General features: G+C 37.9%; 1 protein-coding gene and 1 pseudogene across 1 annotated transcript in view; both read right to left on the bottom strand.

Annotated features, from left to right (window-relative positions):
- The window catches only part of GRAMD1C (GRAM domain containing 1C), a 99,545-nt gene that overhangs the window by 63,800 nt on the left and 15,905 nt on the right, over positions 1-19,840 (bottom strand). The window contains exon 2 of the mRNA XM_010845347.1: positions 10,517-10,599. The gene's annotated coding sequence lies outside the window, so the exon portion shown is untranslated. The remainder of the gene's footprint in view (positions 1-10,516; positions 10,600-19,840) is intronic.
- On the bottom strand, positions 1,566-4,076 carry LOC104992456 (annotated as a pseudogene).

The raw sequence follows: 19,840 nt of genomic DNA, 5'->3' as shown, positions 1-19,840 counted from the left end.
TTAATTTTCTCTGGTGAAAAAAAAACAGAAAGAGACCCCCCTCCTCTCTTTAGAGCATTTTCCTTAGAAAGCCTGTAAATTCTTTCTCTGCACCTGTGAGATGTGAAATCTTTTTAAAAGCAAAATAGGCTTCTTGCCAGTTTTATAACCCTGATGTTTCCTCCAGGACTTGGGAGCCACCTCTTTCAAACAACAGGGATGATAAGACCCCATCTCCTAGTTTCTCTGACTGGGTAATTTCCATGGCTGCCTTGATTCAAGTTGCAAACTAACTCCTGTCTTTAAGAAGTGAGTTTATTTTTCCGTTGGATAAAGCCAATTCGCTAACATAGCTGACCCAATTACCAGATGAATTTAGGATAAACTGATATGACATACGGTGCTGTCAAGTCCTCTAACTTGAGGGCTGAAAGTGAAAGTGAAAGTGAAGTCACTCAGTCATGTCCAACTCTTTGCAACCCCATGGACTGTAGCCTACCAGGCTCCTCCCTCCATGGGATTCTTCAGGCAAGAGTACTGGAGTGGGTTGCCATTTCCTCCTCCAGGGGATCTTCCTGACCCAGGGATCGAACCCAGGTCTCCTGAATTCCAGGCAGACGCTTTAACCTCTGAGCCACCAGGGAAGCCTCAACTTGAGGGCTAGTTATTACTTACCTTTAGAATATGTGTAATGGCTGTATCTGCCTGCCTACATAAAAAGAGGAGATTTCTTTCTGCCTTCACAACCTCTTTTGCAGATTGCTTGTGATGTCCATCACACTCTAATTTAATGCTTATTCAATAATAAAACCAAGTGTTTTCTTTCTCTTTTACTTTTGTAGAGAGGTTTTCTGGGTGGGTAGGATATTTTGTTTTTAATTATATTTCTCCAGTGCAACATTTTCTAGGGTAAAAAAATCTACCTTGTTCACTCATTTAATCAGAGACATTAAAAAATGTTTTGAGCAATGGTGTCACTATAAAAAGTATACGTTCTCCCAAGAGAATACATTCAAAGCAACGATCATATTTAGAAGCGTGAATAGTACATAGAACAAATCTAGTCCATGGAACTTCTGGTCTAAGTTGACATGAGTGTCTAGTTCTGTTCCTTTTGCAATGCTGAGGGTTAGACAGAATGCGTACATTGGTTGACTAGAAGTTTTGATTAAATTTTAAGAGACAGAAAGTGGACACTAATGGATAAGCCACAGTGTGGAGAAAGTCTCAGCTCAAAAAATACACAAGAGAAGGTTGAAGCTATCCCACTCCAGAAAGACTCCACACTGAGAATCACAAAGAGTGACAGCTAGAACAAGGACCAATATCAGGTACCTGACTGGTGAGCTCTCTATGGTAGAGGTCAATCACACTCACTCACATCTTCCAACACAGGGGAGTCTTATATCTTTGCAGCCTCATCATCATTTGGTGTTGTCCACTGTTTTAGTGTTTAATTTTAGCAATTCTATTAGATATGTCATTTATTTAATTGTGCATTTAATCTGTATTTTCCTATGATAGTGTGCAATTTTTCATATGCTTATTTGCCATCCATATATCTCCTTTGGTAAAGAATCTGCCCATTTTTTTTTTCCTCATTAAACTTATTTTTAATGGGTCTCAAATTCTGTGACAGATTTTTGGTCAAGTTGTTTTCATTAAAAAGTACTGATTTTACAAATAAATAACTTAAACTGCCACACACAAAACATATGGACCACAAAAACATTCCCCTTTCCTTCTGAAGGTTTTACGATGCATTGTTGTCATTAACCAGTCTTTTACTACTAAACTTAAATGGCCAATTGAGACAAACAGTTCTGAGACCATTCTTCCAACACTGATTAATACTGGGGTGGCAGGTATTGGGGATAATATTCATTTAGCCTTCTGAGCTTTCTGGGCAGACTTGGTGACCTTGCTAGCTCCAGCTGCCTTCTTGTCCACTGCTTTAATGACACCCACAGCGACTATCTGTCTCATGTCATCCACAGCAAAAAAAATAGCCCTGGGGAAGATAGAGAAGCTCTCGACACACACGGGCTTGCCAGGAACCATATCAGTGATGGCAGCATCACCATATTTCAAGAATTTAGGGCCATCTTCCAGCTTTTTCCCAGAAAGACGATCAGTCTTCAGCTCAGCAAACTTGCAAGCAACGTGAGCTGTGTGACAGTCCAGCACAGGTGCATATCCAGCACTGATTTGGCCTCGATGGTTCCAAATAATCACCTGAGCTGTGAAGCCAGCTGCTTCCATCGGTGGGTCATTTTTGCTGTGACCAGCCACATTGCCATGACAAACATCTTTGACAGATACGTTTTTGACATTGAAGCCCACATTGTCCCCAAGAGGGGCTTCACTCAATGCTTCATGGTGCATTTCTACAGACTTCACTTCAGTTGTTACATTGACTGAAGCAAAGGTGACCACCATGCCAGGTTTGAGAACACCAGTCTCCACCCTATCGACAGGGACAGTACTGATACCACCAATTTTATAGACATCCTGGAGGGGCAAACGCAAGGGTTTGTCAGTTGGGTGAGTTGGTGGCAGGATGCAATCCAGAGCTTCAAGCAGGACGGTTCCACTGGCATTGCCGTCCTTACGAGTGACTTTCCATCCCTTGAACCATGGCAGGTTAGCACTTGGCTCCATTACGTTGTCACCATTCCAGCCAGAAATTGGCACAAATGCTACTGTGTCAGGGTTGTAGCCAATTTTCTTAATGTAGGTGCTGACTTCCTTAACAATTTCCTCGTATCTCTTCTGGCTGTAGGTTGGCTCAGTGGAATCCATTTTGTTAATGCCAACAATTAGTTATTTCACACCCAGAGTGTAAGCCAGAAGGGCATGCTCACAAGTCTGCCCATTCTTGGAGATACCAGCTTCAAATTCACCAACACCAGCAGCAACAATCAGGACAGAACAGTCAGCCTGGGATGTGCCTGTTTTTCATGAAGTCTCTGTGTCCTGGCGCATCAATGATGGTAACATAGTACTTGCTGGTCTCAAATTTCCACAGGGAGATATCAATGGTGATACCACGCTCACATTCAGCTTTCAGTTTGTCCAAGACCCAGGCATAACTGAAGGCCCTTTTCCATCTAGGCAGCCTCCTTCTCGAACTTTTCAATTGTTCTTGTCGACCCCGCTACATTTGTAGATCAGATGGCCAGTCATGGTAGACTTCCCTGAATCTACGTGCCCAATGACAACAATGTTGATGTGGGTCTTTTCCTCTCCCATTTTTGCTTAGGTTTAATAGTGGTTTTCATGACACCTGTGTCCTGGCGGCAAACCCATTGCAAAAAAGCTAATCGGCCCATTTTTTAATAGGGTTGTTTGTGTTCTTACTGTTGACTTTTAAGAATAGTTTCTATTGTGGATAGACGTGTATGTTTGTTTTTTTAATCAGATATGTGATTTACAGCTATTTTCTCCCTGTTTGTGTCTTATATTTTCACCCTCTAAAATGTATCTTTTGCATAGCAAAAGATTTTAATTTTGATGAAGTACAACTTATCGATTCTTTCTTGTATAAATCATGCTATTGGTGTTACACCTAAAGATTCATCATCAAATTCAAACAGAGATTTCCTCTAGGGAAAAAACCCAGATGTTTTCTTCTACAAATTCTACAGTTTTATATTTAGTTCTATGATCCATTTTGAGGTAATTTCTGTAAATAGTGTGTTTTGTTTCAAGGTTCATTCATTTTCTGCTTATGGACATCTAATTGTTCCAGTACCATTTGTTGAAGATGAATTTTTCTCCATTAAATTATTTTTGCATTTGCACCTTTGTCAAAAATGAGTTCACAATATTTGTATGAATTTATATCTGAGCTATTTTCTGTTCCATTTATCTAAATGTCTATCCTTGGCAAATCTCAGACTGTCTTGATTACTACAGATTTATAGTAAGTCTTGAAATTGAGTAATGTATGTCTTCCAGCTTTGTTCTTTTTCAGAATTATTTTGGCTATTCTAAATCCTTTGTTTTTTCCATACAAATTTTAAAATCAGTTTGTCTATTTCCTCATCTATGAAAAAGTATTCTGGGGTTTTTCATTTGAGAGAACGGAGACCTCAATAATATTGAGTCTTCCAATCTATAAACATTTATTTAGACTTCTTTTGTTAATGTGTTACATTTGTTAGCATATAGAGCCTACATATTTGTTAGATTTATACCTACGTACTTCATTATTGGGAAGTTCTGATGTAAATGTTATTTTTAAAATTTCAATTCCAATTGTTCTTTGCTAGTGTATATAAATGTTTCTTTTAGCTTCAAATAATTTTCAATTTTGTTATCATTGTTATTTAGTCGCTAAGTCGTGTCCAACTCTTTTGTGGCCCTATGGACTGTAGCCTGCCAAGCTCCTCTGTCCATGGGATTTCCCAGGCAAGAACACTGGAGTGGTTCCCATTTCCTTCTCCAGGGGATCTTCCCAACCCAGGGATCAAATCTGCATCTCCCTTATTGGCAGGCAGATTCTTTACCACCGAGACACCACTAAATTCACTCATTAAATCTAGAAATTTTTGTAGATTATCTGAGATTTTCTAAATGAATAATCATGTCTATTGGCAATAAAGTTAGTTTCTATTTCCTGTTCTCCTAATGTATATGCCTTTTATTTCAAGTCTGTTGCACTTACTGCACTTAAACTTCTAGTAAAATGTTGAGTCATGCCTGAATGGTCTAGTGGTTTTCCCTACTATCTTCAATTTAAGTCTGAATTTTACAATAAGGAGTTCATGATCTTAGCCACAGTCAGCTCCGGGTTTTGTTTTTGCTGACTGTACAGAGCTTCTCCATCTTTGGCTGTAAAGAATATAATCAATCTGATTTCGGTGTTGACCATTTGGTGATGTCCATGTGTAGAGTCTTCTCTTGTGTTGTTGGAAGAGGGTGTTTGCTATGACCAGTGCATTTTCTTGGCAAAACTCTATTAGCCTTTGCCCTGCTTCATTCTGTACTCCAAGGCCAAATTTGTCTGTTACTCCAAGTGTTTCTTGACTTCCTACTTTTGCATTCCAGTCCCCTGTAGTGAAAAGGACATCTTTTTTGGGTGTTAGTTCTAAAAGGTCTTGTAGGTCTTCATAGAACCATTCAACTTCAGCTTCTTCAGCGTTACTGGTTGGGGCATAGACTTGGATCACTGTGATATTGAATGGTTTGCCTTGGAAACGAACGGAGATCATTTTGTCGTTTTTGAGATTGCAACCAAGTACTGCATTTCGGACTCTTTTGTTGACCATGAAGGCTACTCCATTTCTTCTAAGGAATTCCTGCCCACAGTAGTAGATATAATGGTCATCTGAGTTAAATTCACCCATTCCAGACCATTTCAGTTCGCTGATTCCTAGAATGTCGACATTCACTCTTGCCATCTCTTGTTTGACCACTTCCAGTTTGCCTTGATTCATGGACCTGACATTCCAGGTTCCTATGCAATATTGCTCTTTACAGCATCGGACCTTGCTTCTATCACCAGTCACATCCACAGCTGGCTATTGTTTTTGCTTTGGCTCCATCCCTTCATTCTTTCTGGAGTTATTTCTCCACTGATCTCCAGTAGTATATTGGGCACCTACTGACCTGGGGAATTTCTCTTTCAGTATCCTATCATTTTGCCTTTTCATACTGTTCATGGGGTTCTCAAGGCAAGAATACTGAAGTGGTTTGCCATTCCCTTCTCCAGTGGACCACATTCTGTCAGACCTCTCCACCATGAACCACCCATCCTGGGTGGACCCACATGGCATGGCTTAGTTTCATTTAGTTAGACAAGGCTGTGGTCCATGTGATCAGATTGGCTAGTTTACTGTGATTATGGTTTCAGTGTGTCTGCCCTCTGATGCCCTCTCACAACACCTACCGTCTTACTTGGGTATACCACCCTTATGGCAGAAAGTGAAGAGGAACTAAAAAGCCTCTTGATGAAAGTGAAAGAGGAGAGTGAACAAGTTGGCTTAAAGCTCAACATTCAGAAAATGAAGATCATGGCATCTGGTCCCATCACTTCATGGAAAATAGATGGGGAAACAGTGGAAACAGTGTCAGACTTTATTTTTGGAGGCTCCAAAATCACTACAGATGGTGATTGCAGCCATGAAATTAAAAGACGCTTACTCCTTGGAAGAAAAGTTATGACCAACCTAGATAGCATATTGAAAAGCAGAGATGTTACTTTGCCAATAAAGGTCCATCTAGTCAAGGCTATGGTTTTTCCAGTGGTCATGGATGTGAGAGTTGGACTGTGAATAAAGCTGAGCGGTGGAGAATTGGTGCTTTTGAACTGTGGTGATGGAGAAGACTCTTGAGAGTCCCTTGGACTGCAAGGAGGTCCAACCAGTCCATTCTAAAGGAGACCAGTCCTGGGTGTTCATTGGAAGGACTGAGGCTAAAGCTGAAACTCCAATACTTTGGCTGCCTCATGTGAAGAGTTGACTCAATGGAGAAGACCCTGATGCTGGGAGAGATTAGGGGCAGGAGGAGAAGGGGACGACAGAGGATGAGATGGTTGGATGGCATCACCGACTCGATGGACATGAGTTTGAGTGAACTCCGGGAGTTGGTGATGGACAGGGAGGCCTGGCGTGCTGCGATTCATGAGGTCGCAAAAAGTCAGACATGACTGAGCGACTGAACTGAACTGAAAATGTTGAGTAAGAACAGTGAGAGAAGACATTTTTACCTAGTTTCTAATTTTAGGTGGAAGGCATTCAGTCATCATTAAGTACAATGTTAGTTGGAGGTTTTTCATAGTTTCTTCTAAGGAAGTAGAATAAGTTCTATTTCTAACTTGCTGAGAGATTTATTATGAAAGAATGTCGAATTCTGTCAAATACTTTTTCTGCATCTATTGAGATGATTATATGGTTTTTCATATTTGGTCTAAGATGATAAAATATATTGATTGATTTTTCTTTTTTTTAACATGCTGAACCAGCCATGCATTCCTGGAATGAACCTCACTTGGTCATAATGCATAATCTCTTTTAAAAATTGCTGAATCTCATATGCTAATATTTTGTTTCAACTCTTTATTTCTATGTTCATGACAGATATTAGTCTTTTCCTAGAATGTTTCTGTCTGGTTTTGGTATTTTGGTAATACTAATCTCATAAAATGAGTTGGGAAGTGATCCTTCTTATTTTCTGGAAGGAATGATACTATTTCTTACATAAACGGTTGCTAGAATTCACCACTGACACTGTCTACATTGAGTTTTCTTTTTATGGAAGGTTCTTAACTATAAATTCAATTTCTTTAATAGGTATAGAGCTATTCCAGCTATATGTTTCTTCTTGTGTGAGGTTTGGTAGTTTGTGTTTTTCAAGAAATTGGTCTATTTTAACTAAATTATTGTATTTTGGGCATAGAGTTGTTCACAGTATTTCTTTATTATCTTTTTAATATTCAGGGGATCAGCAGTGATGAACCCTCTTCCACTGCTGATATTGGTAAGACATGTCACCTATCATTCCTCTTGGTTAACCAGATTCTCGGCCTATCAATTTTATCAATTTTTTCAGAGAACCAACTTTGGCTTTGTTGATTTTCTCTACTTTTTCCTCTGTTTTCAATTTCATTAATTTATGCTCTAGTCTTTATCATTTCTTTCCCTTTCGTAGCTTTAGGTTTAATTTCCTCTTCTTTTATAGATTTACTAGGTATAACCTTAGTTATTGATTCTACTTTCTTTTCATTTTTTAAAATGTTCATTTAACACTGTATATTTCCTCTATATAGTTACTTTAGATCAACTTCACAAATTGTTATTTTCAATTAGTTCAAATGTATTTCATACTGTTAAACTATTATGATTCTTAACAACTCTTTATACCCAAAATACTGATACTACTTTCTTCTGCTTCACACATTATTTGACCTTTCCTTCTAAATTTGAGTTTTACTGGATTTTCTTCTACTGATGCCATGATTCTTTTGTTAGTGTTACCTTAACTCTATATGTTATCTGTGGTTGAGCACACCTACTCTGCTGATTTTAAGTGACACTGATAATTCATTTACTCACTCATTTCTCTATCCATCAACCATCCATTCAATCACTGGGTACCCATTATTATATGTCAAATACTGACCTTTGTACTAGAGTTACAATAGCAAATAATATAGATAAAAGTGAAAGTGTTAATCACAGTCATGTCCGACTCTCTGTGACCCCATGGACTGTAGCTCGACAGGCATATGAATTCTATCCATAGAATTCTCCAGGCAAGAATACTGGTGTGGGTTGCTGTGCCCTCCTCCAAGGAATCTTCCTGACCCAGGGATTTAACCTCTTATGTCTTCTGCATTAGCAGGTGGGTTCTTTACTACTTGCGCCACCTGGGAAGCCCAATAATATAAATAGTTCAGTTCAGTCGCTCAGTTGTATTCTACTCTTTGTGATCCCATGGACTGCAGCACACAAGGCTTCCTTGTCCATCACCAACTCCCAGAGCTTGCTCAAACTCATGTCCATCGAGTCGGTGATGCCATTCAACCATCTCATCCTCTGTTGTCCCCTTCTCCTCCTGCCTTGATCTTTCCCAGCAACAGGGTCTTTTGCAATGAGTCAGTTCTTCCCATCAGGTGGCCAAAGTATTGGAGTTTCAGCTTCAGCATCAGTTCTTCCAATGAATATTCAGGACTAATTTCCTTTAGGATGGACTGGTTTGATCTCCTTGCAGTCCAAGGGACTCTGAGGAATGTGAAGGACAGTACAAGAGTACATACTAGAGGTATCTATCCAGAGGTGATAGTTACAATGATAACACTGGTCACCAACCACAGTGCTGGATCAGGACCTTTCTCTATCAGATATAAACCTTTCATTGCTGGATTATGGGAAGGCCCTGGGAATCCTACAAGAGAAGCCAGGAGAGCTAAGGTATGAGGAGTCACTTGGGGGGGAGCTCAGTGTTTCCACATTTTAACTACTACTACTGTTACTCTGGTGAGCAGTAGATGAATATAAGAGCTGTATCAGCCCCGTCAAACTTACAGTAAAGGCATGCCTAAATGAGAAATATAAACAAAATATACATGCAAATAGACATAATACATTAATATATATTTTAAAATACATAAATAAAAGACAACCAGGCATAGAAGAGGGAAAACAATTCTAGGTAAAATGAAGTAAAAAAAAAAGCCCCAAAACAAAAGGAAATGACATATATAAAGAAAGCTGACTTCAAAAAAGACTAGAGACTGAAGGGAACTTGATAAAGACAGATGAGAGGATAATTAACATATACAAAAGGCCACATTGAAAGGCAGTCAAGCTTTATTCTAAGGTTACTGGAATACCATTCATAAAGGGTTTTAAACTGATCAGATGTGCATCTTAGAAAAACCACTATACCTATAGCCCTGAATAGAATGAAGGCATGTAAGACTAGGAGAGAGATCAGTTAGAAGGATACTGTGGTGCACACTAAATCTTTACTTCCAGATAATACTTCTGTACCTTGCTAAAACTGTTCATATAACCTGAATCACAGTGATTTGTTTATATATGATGTTTTTCCACGGGACTCCAAGTTCTTCAGAAACATCATGGTCTCTGGCACAGACTGAGTACTAAGAAATACTAATTGATCTAATCTATAAAAGTATGAAACTGTGGATTTGAAATGTCAGTGAGTTGTTTTTTAAAATTAAAGGTTAAAGATTCTTTGTTTCAGAAGACAGTGATCCAATATGTGGTTAAATCTAAAAGTTAAAGCCATTTGTACAGAATGATCCCAATTATATATTTTAATTTGTATCAGTTCAGTTAAGTTCAGCTGCTCAGTCATGTCTGACTCTTTGTGACCCCATGAACTGCAGTACACCAGGGTTCCCTGTCCATCACCAATTCCTGGAGCTTGCTCAAACTCATGTCCATAGAATTGGTGATGCCATCCAACCATCTCATCCTCTCGTCCCTTTCTCCTCCTGCTTTCAATCTTTCCCAGCATCAGGGTCTTTTCCAAGGAGTCAGTTCTTCGCATCAGGTGGCCAAAGTATTGGAGTTTCAGCTTCAGCATCAGTCCTTCCAGTGAATTTTCAGGACTGATTTCTTTTAGGATGGGCCCATCTAGAGGGATGGTCCTTTGGATGGGTCTCTGGTTAATTTGTATAGGTATGTAATTTTGGTTAATATTTTGTCTGTATTTTTCAATATGTATATGTGCTTTTTAAAAAATTTAAAATTTTTGTATTATTCCTCACTGCTGTAATAAACCTGTTCATTGTATAAAACTTGGAATATACAGACTTTTACAAAGTAGAAATCTAAAACCACCTATAATTGTACTATCCAGATACAGTGCCAATGACACACATATCTATACAACTTCATTTTATATTGTCTGATGACAGGTGATAAGAGGCTGTTTATCCTGAAAAACAGTTTTTGCTGAGCATAAAGGCTTAAATATTCTATGAATATTATCACTCATCAACTCTATTTTGATGAGGTAGTAAAAGAGTTTTTGTACCTTCTTGACTTTTTTTATTTTTTACCTGCTATCAGCTTCTCTGCATCAGGCAGATGTGCAAACTGTCTTTTACTCTTCATTCCTGTCTTTATAGGTGGAACTTGAAATCTGCAACAATAAAAAATTAATTTTCTGTTTAATTATAATCATCACTAAATGAGCTGAATTGTAGTATCTTAGAAAATAAAATTTAAATGGACTTTAAAATCATACCCTTTTTGTGCAATATTCTGTACATCTTTATATGAAAAACCACATAAAATAAACATTTCAAAAAAAACACCAAAAGGAAGTAAAGGATGCTTCCAGGATGATGGAGTGAGAATTCTGGCAAATATTCTGCAAAATCAAACATCTAGCTGGGGGGGGAAAAACTGTCAAAAACAATCATCTCAATTGACTGGAAATTGACCATAGGCATACAATAAAATGAGAAGTATTTCATCAGGAAAATCTACTGAATCTGGGTATGAATATCAGAAGTCTGTGGCATCCTTTCCTGGGGCTGCTCCCATTACTCATTCTTCCCCACAAGTTAGGTCAGTGTAGTAGTTCTGCAAAGGTGGAACAGGCCATGAAAACTAGCAGTGAGGCTGACAGAGCAGAGCTGAGTTGATTCAGAGTAGAAAACAGAAAACCTATCCCAGGAGGCAATGGCACCCCACTCCAGTACTCTTGCCTGGCAAATCCCATGGACGGAGGAGCCTGGTGGGCTGCAGTCCATGGGGTTGCTAGGAGTCGGACACGACTGAGCGACTTCACTTTCACTTTTCACTTTCGTGCACTGGAGAAGGAAATGGCAACCCACTCCAGTATTCTTGCCTGGAGGATCCCAGGGATGGGGGAGCCTGGTGGGCTGCCGTCTATGGGGTTGCACAGAGTCGGACACTACTGAAGCAACTTAGCAGCAGCAGCATCCCAGAAGTGAAGGGAAAAATTCGGAAGCTATCCAAGCAAGTGTGAGGTTGAAATCTCTATTAGTACAAGAACAAGCAGACTGTCAAATTAGTAGGGGACTTAACAGAGAGATTGTAGAGGAGAGGCAGCCACAGATCAACTTAATACACTCTTCATGTAATCCCAGATAAACAGGGGCTACAAGCATGTGCAAGAGAGATTGGAGAAATCCCAAACTAGCCACACACTCCTGGTATCAAGGAAATTAACATGCAGGAAGTCTTGTTCAGGCTTCAGAAGCAGGATAGCAGGCCCCTGATTTTGCTTCTAACCTGCCTGGACACTGACCAAATTCCGTGCTTGCCTGCAAGAACAGAGAGTCAGGCAGCACTTCAGATAAGAAAGGGAGTGGGTCTTGGAACTCTTGAGTACCTGGAGGTTTGACCAACTGCAGCAAGGTTTGACAAAATCCTATGACTCACAATATAAAACAAACAGCATTGTAACAATGTTAAAGTAAAACCAGAGGTGAATTTTTGCATGCAAACGGATGATATCAGTCTGCAGTCTGGGGTTATAAGTGGGAGCCCCAGAAACTGCAATTTGAGGTCTTATCCATGGAGTGGATGTACTGCCCAGGACCTTTTCCCAACTGGGACTCCAAATAGCTGTCACATGGGATTTCTTAGGGCTGTTTTTAAGTCTACATGTTGGTCAGGCTTCCCTGGTGAAGAATCCACCTGCAGTATAGGAGATCTGGGTTTGATTCCTGGTTTGGGAAGATCCCCTGGAGAAGGGAATGGCTACTCACTGCAGTATTCCTACCTGGAAAATCCCATGGACAGAGGAGCCAGGCAGGCTCAGTCCATGGGGTCACAGAGTCAGACACGACTAAGCACACACATGTGCACACTGGTTGGCCCAATTTGGTGATGTATGTGCTGTACTTTTCACTATTGTTTCTATTTCTCTTTTAATGACTGTATATTGAAATTAAGTCAACTAATCCTCAATTAAATATTGAAATTGTTTATTGTGTGTAACAAGTGACTTTTGTTAACAAGTCCTCCAAACCTGAAACAAAAGTAATACTTTCAGCAAGACACCTGGATGGAAATACAAGAAGTCTCAAAGGAACATAAAAACAGGGACAAATTTTAAAATGACCTGAATTTTGAATGCACTACCCAATCTATACACATATCTGTCAGCGGAAGCGGAAAGCCTTAGTGGCTCTCTGTATTTAAGCACAATTTCTGACTAATTGTTGACTGATACGAGGGGTGACACAGGAAACTAGCCTTAAAAACAAACAACAACAATGATAATAAATGGAGCAAAGATCATTGTTTCCACACACTACAGGACAAACATATTTCACAGATTTACTCTAGGCAAATTCTAAACAAAAATCAGGAATGACAAGTTTTAGGGATAGGAAGGACGCCATCAGAATCCACAGCTGCTATAATATGTTATTAAAGTTTCCAATTTTCAAAAAAAATATGAAACAAAAAAAATAGGAAAATGTGACTCATAATAAGAAGAGAAAAAGCAAGCAATAGAGTCTTTCATGATTCCAAGATACTAGATTTAGCAAAGACATCAAAGCAGTTATTTAAAATATCTTCAATGAACTAATGAGAACAATGCTCAAAGAATTAAGGGAAAGTATGATGATAGTGACTCATATAAACAAGTAGAGAATCTCAACAGAGAATCTTAACGAATAACTTTTTTTAATTAAAAAAAAAAAAAACCCTGACATTCTGAAGTTGACAACTATAGTCACCAAAATAAAAAATTCAGTAGAGGGGTACAAAAGAAGATTCAAAATAGCAGAGAAAGAATCAGTGAACTAAAGACAGATGAATAAAACTTATCCAATTTGAAGAACAGAAACAAAAACGTTTGAAGAAAATAAACAAGAGACTCAGAGACCTGTGTGTCAGCATTAAGTGAATCAAAATACATGTAATGAGAGTATCAGAAGGAAAAGGGAGGCAGAAAAATATGTAAATACTGGTCAAATTTTTCAAAATTTGAGGACAAGGTACAAATCAAAGATGAGTAATGAATCCCAAATAAGATAAAGACAAGAGATTCAGACTTTGACACATTAAAGTGAAATTGATATACACATAGAACAAACATATATATGTACCATACATATAAAACACATATGAGGCATATATATATATAAAGGCAGGGGAGAGATAATGGAGCTAGGATGGAACAAAGGTTCACTATTTTAGCAGAATTAAGTTAGTAATCTGAAGTGTACAGTGAGAGGTTATGATGTACACTGTAATCCCTCATGCAATCCTTTAAAAACACTCAACTACATTTTTAAATCAAGAGGAACTGAAGTGGTATCCTAAAAAGTATTTATTTGACACATAAAGGGGGAGCAGAGGAACAAAAATATATATGAGATACAGAGAAAACAACAAAATGGCTATTTGTAAATCTAAGTTATCTCCAATTAATTTGTAAATTTCCAATTAAAATGTAAATATATATTGTAAATACAATAAATATAAATAAGTTAAACACAGAGATTGTCAAACTGGATAAAAATAGACCCAACTATACTCCGTCCACAAGAGACACACAACTTAGATACAAAAAGACAAAGAAGCTGAAAGTAAAAGAATGGATATATATACCATGCAGACAGTCATCACAAGAAAACTGGAGTTCCTATACCACTCTCAGCTGAAACAGACTTAAAGGCAAGAAATATTCCTAGAGATTAAGATATGTTCATAATGATAAAAGAGTCAATACATGAGGAAGAGGAACTAAAGAGCCTCCTGATGAGGGTAAAAGAGGACAGTGAAAAAGCTAGCTTAAAACTTTCAAAAAACTAAGCTCATGACATCAGGTCCCATCACTTCATGGCAAATGGGAAAAAGTAGAAGCAATAACAGATTTTATTTTCTTGGGCTCCAAAATCATTGCAGACAGTGATTCAGCCATGAAATTAAAAGATGCTTGCTCCTTGGAAGGAAAGCTCTGAAAAACCCAGACAGCGTATTAAAAAGCAGAAACATCATTTTACTGACAAAAGTCCATTACGGTCAAAGCTATGGTTTTTCCAGTAGTCATGTATGGATCTGAGAGCTGACCATAAAGAAGAGTGAGTACTGAAGAACTGATGCTTTTGAACTGTGATACTGGAGAGTCCCTTGGACTGCAAGGAGATCAAACCAGTCAATTTTAAAGAAAATCAACCCTGAATTTCATTGGAAGGACTGATGCTGAAGCTGAAACTCCAATACTTTGGCCACCTGATACAAAGAGCTGACTCATTGAAAAAGGCCCTGATGCTGGGAAAGACTGAAGGCCAAAGGAGAAGGGGATGGCAGATGATGACATGCTGCTGCTGCTACTGCTGCTGCTGCTAAGTCACTTCAGTTGTGTCCGACTCTGTGTGACCCCATAGACGGCAGCCCACCAGGCACCCCCGTCCCTGGGATTCTCCAGGCAAGAACACTGGAGTGGGTTGCCATTGCCTTCTCCAATGCATGAAAGTGAAAAGTGAAAGTGAAGCCGCTCAGTCGTGTCCAACCCTCAGTGACCCCATGGACTGCAGCCTTCCAGGCTCCTCCATCCATGGGATTCTCCAGGCAAGAGTACTGGAGTGGGGTGCCATTGCCTTCTCTGGATGATGACATGGTTAGACATTAATAGCATCACCGATTCAATGGTCATGAATTTCAGCAAACTCCAGGAGATAACAGAGCATAGAGGAGCCTGGCGTGCTGCAGTCCATGGGGTTGCAAACAGTCAGACACGACTTGGCAACTGAACAACAAAACATACTGATGCCAATTATACCAAAGGAAAAAAAGTTCACATGCATACAAGGGAAAAAAATGAAGGAAATATCTCAGAATAGTTTTCTCTGGTTGGTAAGAAAACAAGGAATTTCACTTTTCTTCTTTGTATAATTTTCTATTTTCAAATTTTTTAAAATTCCTAAAATTTATAAAAATTGAAATTACATAAAAAAATTAAATTTCAAGTTTAAGTTGACATACAGAGTGAAGTAAGTTAGAAAGAGAAAGACTAATACTGTATAATACCACTTATATGTAGAATCTAGAAAAATGGTACAGATGAACTTATTTGTAAAGCAGAGATAGGTCACAGATGTAGAAAACAATCTTATAGTTACCATGGGGGTAAGAGGGTGAAATAAACAGGGAGATTGGGATTGACAAATAAACATTACTATGTATAAAATAAACAACTAATAAGAACATACAATATAACCCAAGGAACTCTACTCAGTGCTCTGTGGTGACCTAAATGGGAAGGAAATCTAAAAAAGAGATAATATATGTATATGTATAACTGATTTTCTTTGATATACAGCAGAAACTAATACAACATTGTAAAGCAACTATACTGCAATAAAAATTATTTGTTAAAAAATTTAATGAGATAAATTGCATAATTTGAAAAACTATTATAATTTATTCAAAATTATTTCATTTTATTTTACACTGAAGGCAATGTTCATATTCTAGGAAGAAAACATTTAGTCCTTATCCATTTAAAAAAAATCTTGAGATACAATTGACATCTAACTGTATGAATTTATCCAGTTTTATTTATTCATATACTTGAATGAATTTAAAGTATACAATGTGTTAATTAATACACTTATATACTGCAATATGATTACCACTGTAGCATTAGCTAACACCTCCATCACATCCCATAATTATCATTTCTTTTTGTGGTGAGAACATCTAGTTTCTCAGCAACTTTTAAGTATATAATATAGTATTATTAACTGTATAATTATAATCAGAATGCAAAGTATCTGTCCTTAAAGGTCCCAATTTCCTCTTTCTCTAATATTATTTTCAAAAAAATAACAACCCTCTCACTCTAAGTAATTCAAATAGTTTTGGTACACATTTCTACATGCAAACACAGTAAAATTCAATATGCTAGCATTTTGCAGTCCAAAAGTCTTAATGGCTTGTACCTAGCTAATCAAAAATGATCTGGAGAGTCTCAGTGATTAGTATCTGTGGCAGCTCATGCCACAATCTCAGAAGCGGACTTTTAAGGCAGTTTTGGGCAACAGATTGGAATAAGATACAGTGAAAAAATAAAGAGTAAATTAACTTGGTACATTAGTCATAAAAGACTAGACTACTGTATCAATAAGCAAACCTCAAAGTCTCAGTGCTTACAAGAACAAGGGTTTATGTCTTGTTTAAATATAAATGAACAATGTGGGTTGGCAAAAGCCTTAGCTCCACTCTGTCCTAACATAGGGACATATGCTAATAAGGGCTCCACCATCCTAGGACAGGAAGATGGCAAATAGTGTACCAACTCTAAGGGCTCCCCTCTAGAAACGACACACGTCATTTTGTTCACATTTCACAGTATTAGAACATAAACCAAGATAGAATATATGTTCAGCCATATCTCAACAAATTAAGAGAAGTGAAATTATATAGATTGTGTTTCACCACAATGAAATCAACCTACAGATCAATAACAGGAAGAGAGCACAAAAATCTTCAAACATTTGGATACTAAAAAACACATATCTAAATAATCCACGGATAAAAGAGAAAGCCTCAAGGGATATAAAAAAGTATACTGAACTGAATGAAAATGAAAATACAATATATCAACATCTGTGAGTCACAATGAAAGCTAAGAAACAGTGCTCGCTTCGGCAGCACATATACTAAAATTGGAACGATACAGAGAAGATTAGCATGGCCCCTGCGCAAGGATGACACGCAAATTCGTGAAGCGTTCCATATTTTAAAAAAAAAAAAAAAAAAAAGAAAGCTAAGAAACAAATTTATAGCACTAAATGCATACATTAGGAAAGAAGAAAAGTAATAATCTCATTGTCCAACTCAAAAACTTAGAAGAGGAAGAGCAAAATAAACCCAACATGAGCAAAAAAGTATTGTATATAATAAAGATTACATATAGAACAGAAATCGATGAAACAGAAACACAAAAACAATTAGAATATCAATGAAAAAAGAGATGATTATTTTTAAATTATCAGTGAAACTAGAAAACCTCTAAAAAAACTGACAAAGGAAAAAAAAAGCCTGGCGCAAGGGGCTACTGTCAATCCTCTCAAACCCTGCTGCTGGGGAATTCTCTGGCAGTTCAGTGGTTAAAATTTCAAGCTTTCACTGCCAAGGTTGTGGGTTCAATCCCTGGTCCAGGAACTAAGATCCCACAAGCCACACAACCGAGGAGGCTGTCTTATATAGTTCACCCCAAAACAATTATAATAGTAACATCAATGATCATTGATCACAGATCACCATAACAAATATAATATTGAAAAAGTTCCAAACTGTGACACAGAAACACAAAGTGAGCAAATGTTGTTGGAAAAATGATACTGATAGGCTTGCTCAACATAGGGTTCGTACAAAACTTCAATTTGTAAAAAATGTAGTATCTGTGAAATGCAAACAAGTAAAATGCAATAAAACAAGGTATGGCTATATTCTAAAATTCAGATTTACACAAAAGGGCCCTTTTCATGATAAAAACCCTCAGTGAGGAGGCAAGAATGCAGAGAAACTGTATCTCTCACACTTTGCTAGTGGGAATGTACAATGGTATAGCACTCTAGAAAAGCTTGGCAGTTCTGTAAAACTAAACATGCAACTATGAGATGACCCAGCAACTGCACTCCTGGGCATATAGCCCAGAGGAAAACATATGTTCACACAAACACCTGTACATCAATGTTTACAGCAGCTGTATTTATCATAATCAAAAACTGGAAACAGCCCAGGTATTCTTCAATGGATGAATGGTGAATTCATCCATACCATGGAATGTTACTTGGCATTAAAAAGGAATGAACTATTGGTACAGAAAACAAAATGAATGGACCTCCAGGGAAATATGATGAGTGAAAACAGCCAACATAAAGTGTTACATAACTATACTATTCCCTTTATATAATATTTTTGAAATGACACAATTACAGAAATAGAAAACAAATTAGCAGTTGCCAGGGGTTAAGTAGGGGCAAGGGGAAGAAAGAAAATGGTTGTGTCTATAAAAGGGTTGTAACCTATAAAAAAAAGATGTTTCTAGTGATAGAAATGTTCTAAAACTTGACCTTATCACTATCAATATGCTAGCTATGACACTGTACTACAGTTTTGCAGGATGTTACCATTAGGGAAAACTTTTTAAAGCGTACAGAATCTCTCATTATTTCTTAGAACCATGTGAATCTTAAGTTATCTTGGGACTTTTCTGGTGGTCCAGTGGCTAAGACTTGACCTTCCAGTGCAGAGGGTGTGGGTTCAAGCTCTTCATTCAGGGAATGAAGGTCCCTGAAGTGCAGCCAAAAAAAAATTTTTTTAATGGAAAAATAGTATTTATCTCAAACTACAAGTGGAAAAAAAAAGAGGAAAAAAAGGAAAAGTTAGTAGGGATAGAACGAAGGTGTTAATTCTACATAAGAGGAGGAAATGTTTAAAGTACTTATAATGCTGGTTCAGGTGTCAATGGGCTTCCCTGGTGGCTCAGACAGTCAAGAATCTGCCTGCAATGCAGAGGACCTGGGTTCAATCCCTGGGTCGGGAAGAACCCCTTGGAGAAGGGAATGGCTATCCACTCCAGCAACCTTGCCTGGAGAATGCCATGGACAGAGGAGTCAGGTGGGCTACAGCCCTTAGAGTTGCAAAGAGTTGGACATGACTGAATGACTAACACTTTCACACACTTTTTTCCAGATGTCAATACTCCATACCCTTATTTTTACTGACTATCTTTAGGTCATTTTACTACTTTACTACTTATTACTAAGTAACATCTTGAGCAGAGAAATAATGCAATTAAAATAATGTCATGACTGAGAAAAGTATGACTACAGTCATAGAAGCTCACTCTGGTACTTTGACATGAAGTTTTTGAAGGACTAACATGCTATTTATTGAATCTCTTTCTGCTCACTCATAAAGTATTAAATCCAAGTCCCAAAACTTTATGAAAGATGAACTACAGTAAATCCCAGTTTCTCCCACCAACCCAAGCCCAAGTTTAGACAGATAAGCTTCCTTGTCTTCAACCTGCCCTTCCACAGAGGGTAAAACTCTTCAAGAGACATGGCTTTATAAAGAGTTCTCAGTTCTAATTTCTACAAATCAGAAAGGTACCATCCTCTATCCCAGTGTGGCCATTAAACCTTTGGCTACTGAGACTAATAAACTCCTCAGGGCTGCCTTGGCATACATTCATATGCTCACAAATCTGATAATCAGTTCCCTCTTAACCTTTAGCCCATAGGTATTTCCCTTGCTACCTGTGAGCCCAGAAAAGCATTTGATTACAAATATGTTTGTAACATTTCATCCAGAATTTCTAGGTACTTTGTAGCAAAAGAGCTTTTAAGTTAGATAGTCCTCTCTCCATACTGTCA

Source organism: Bison bison, unplaced genomic scaffold (genome assembly GCF_000754665.1).
Source record: "Bison bison bison isolate TAMUID 2011002044 unplaced genomic scaffold, Bison_UMD1.0 scf7180017864215, whole genome shotgun sequence".
NCBI classification, from domain to species: domain Eukaryota; kingdom Metazoa; phylum Chordata; class Mammalia; order Artiodactyla; family Bovidae; genus Bison; species Bison bison.
Note: the sequence above shows the minus strand (reverse complement) of the source record. Positions and strands in the feature narration are given on the sequence as shown.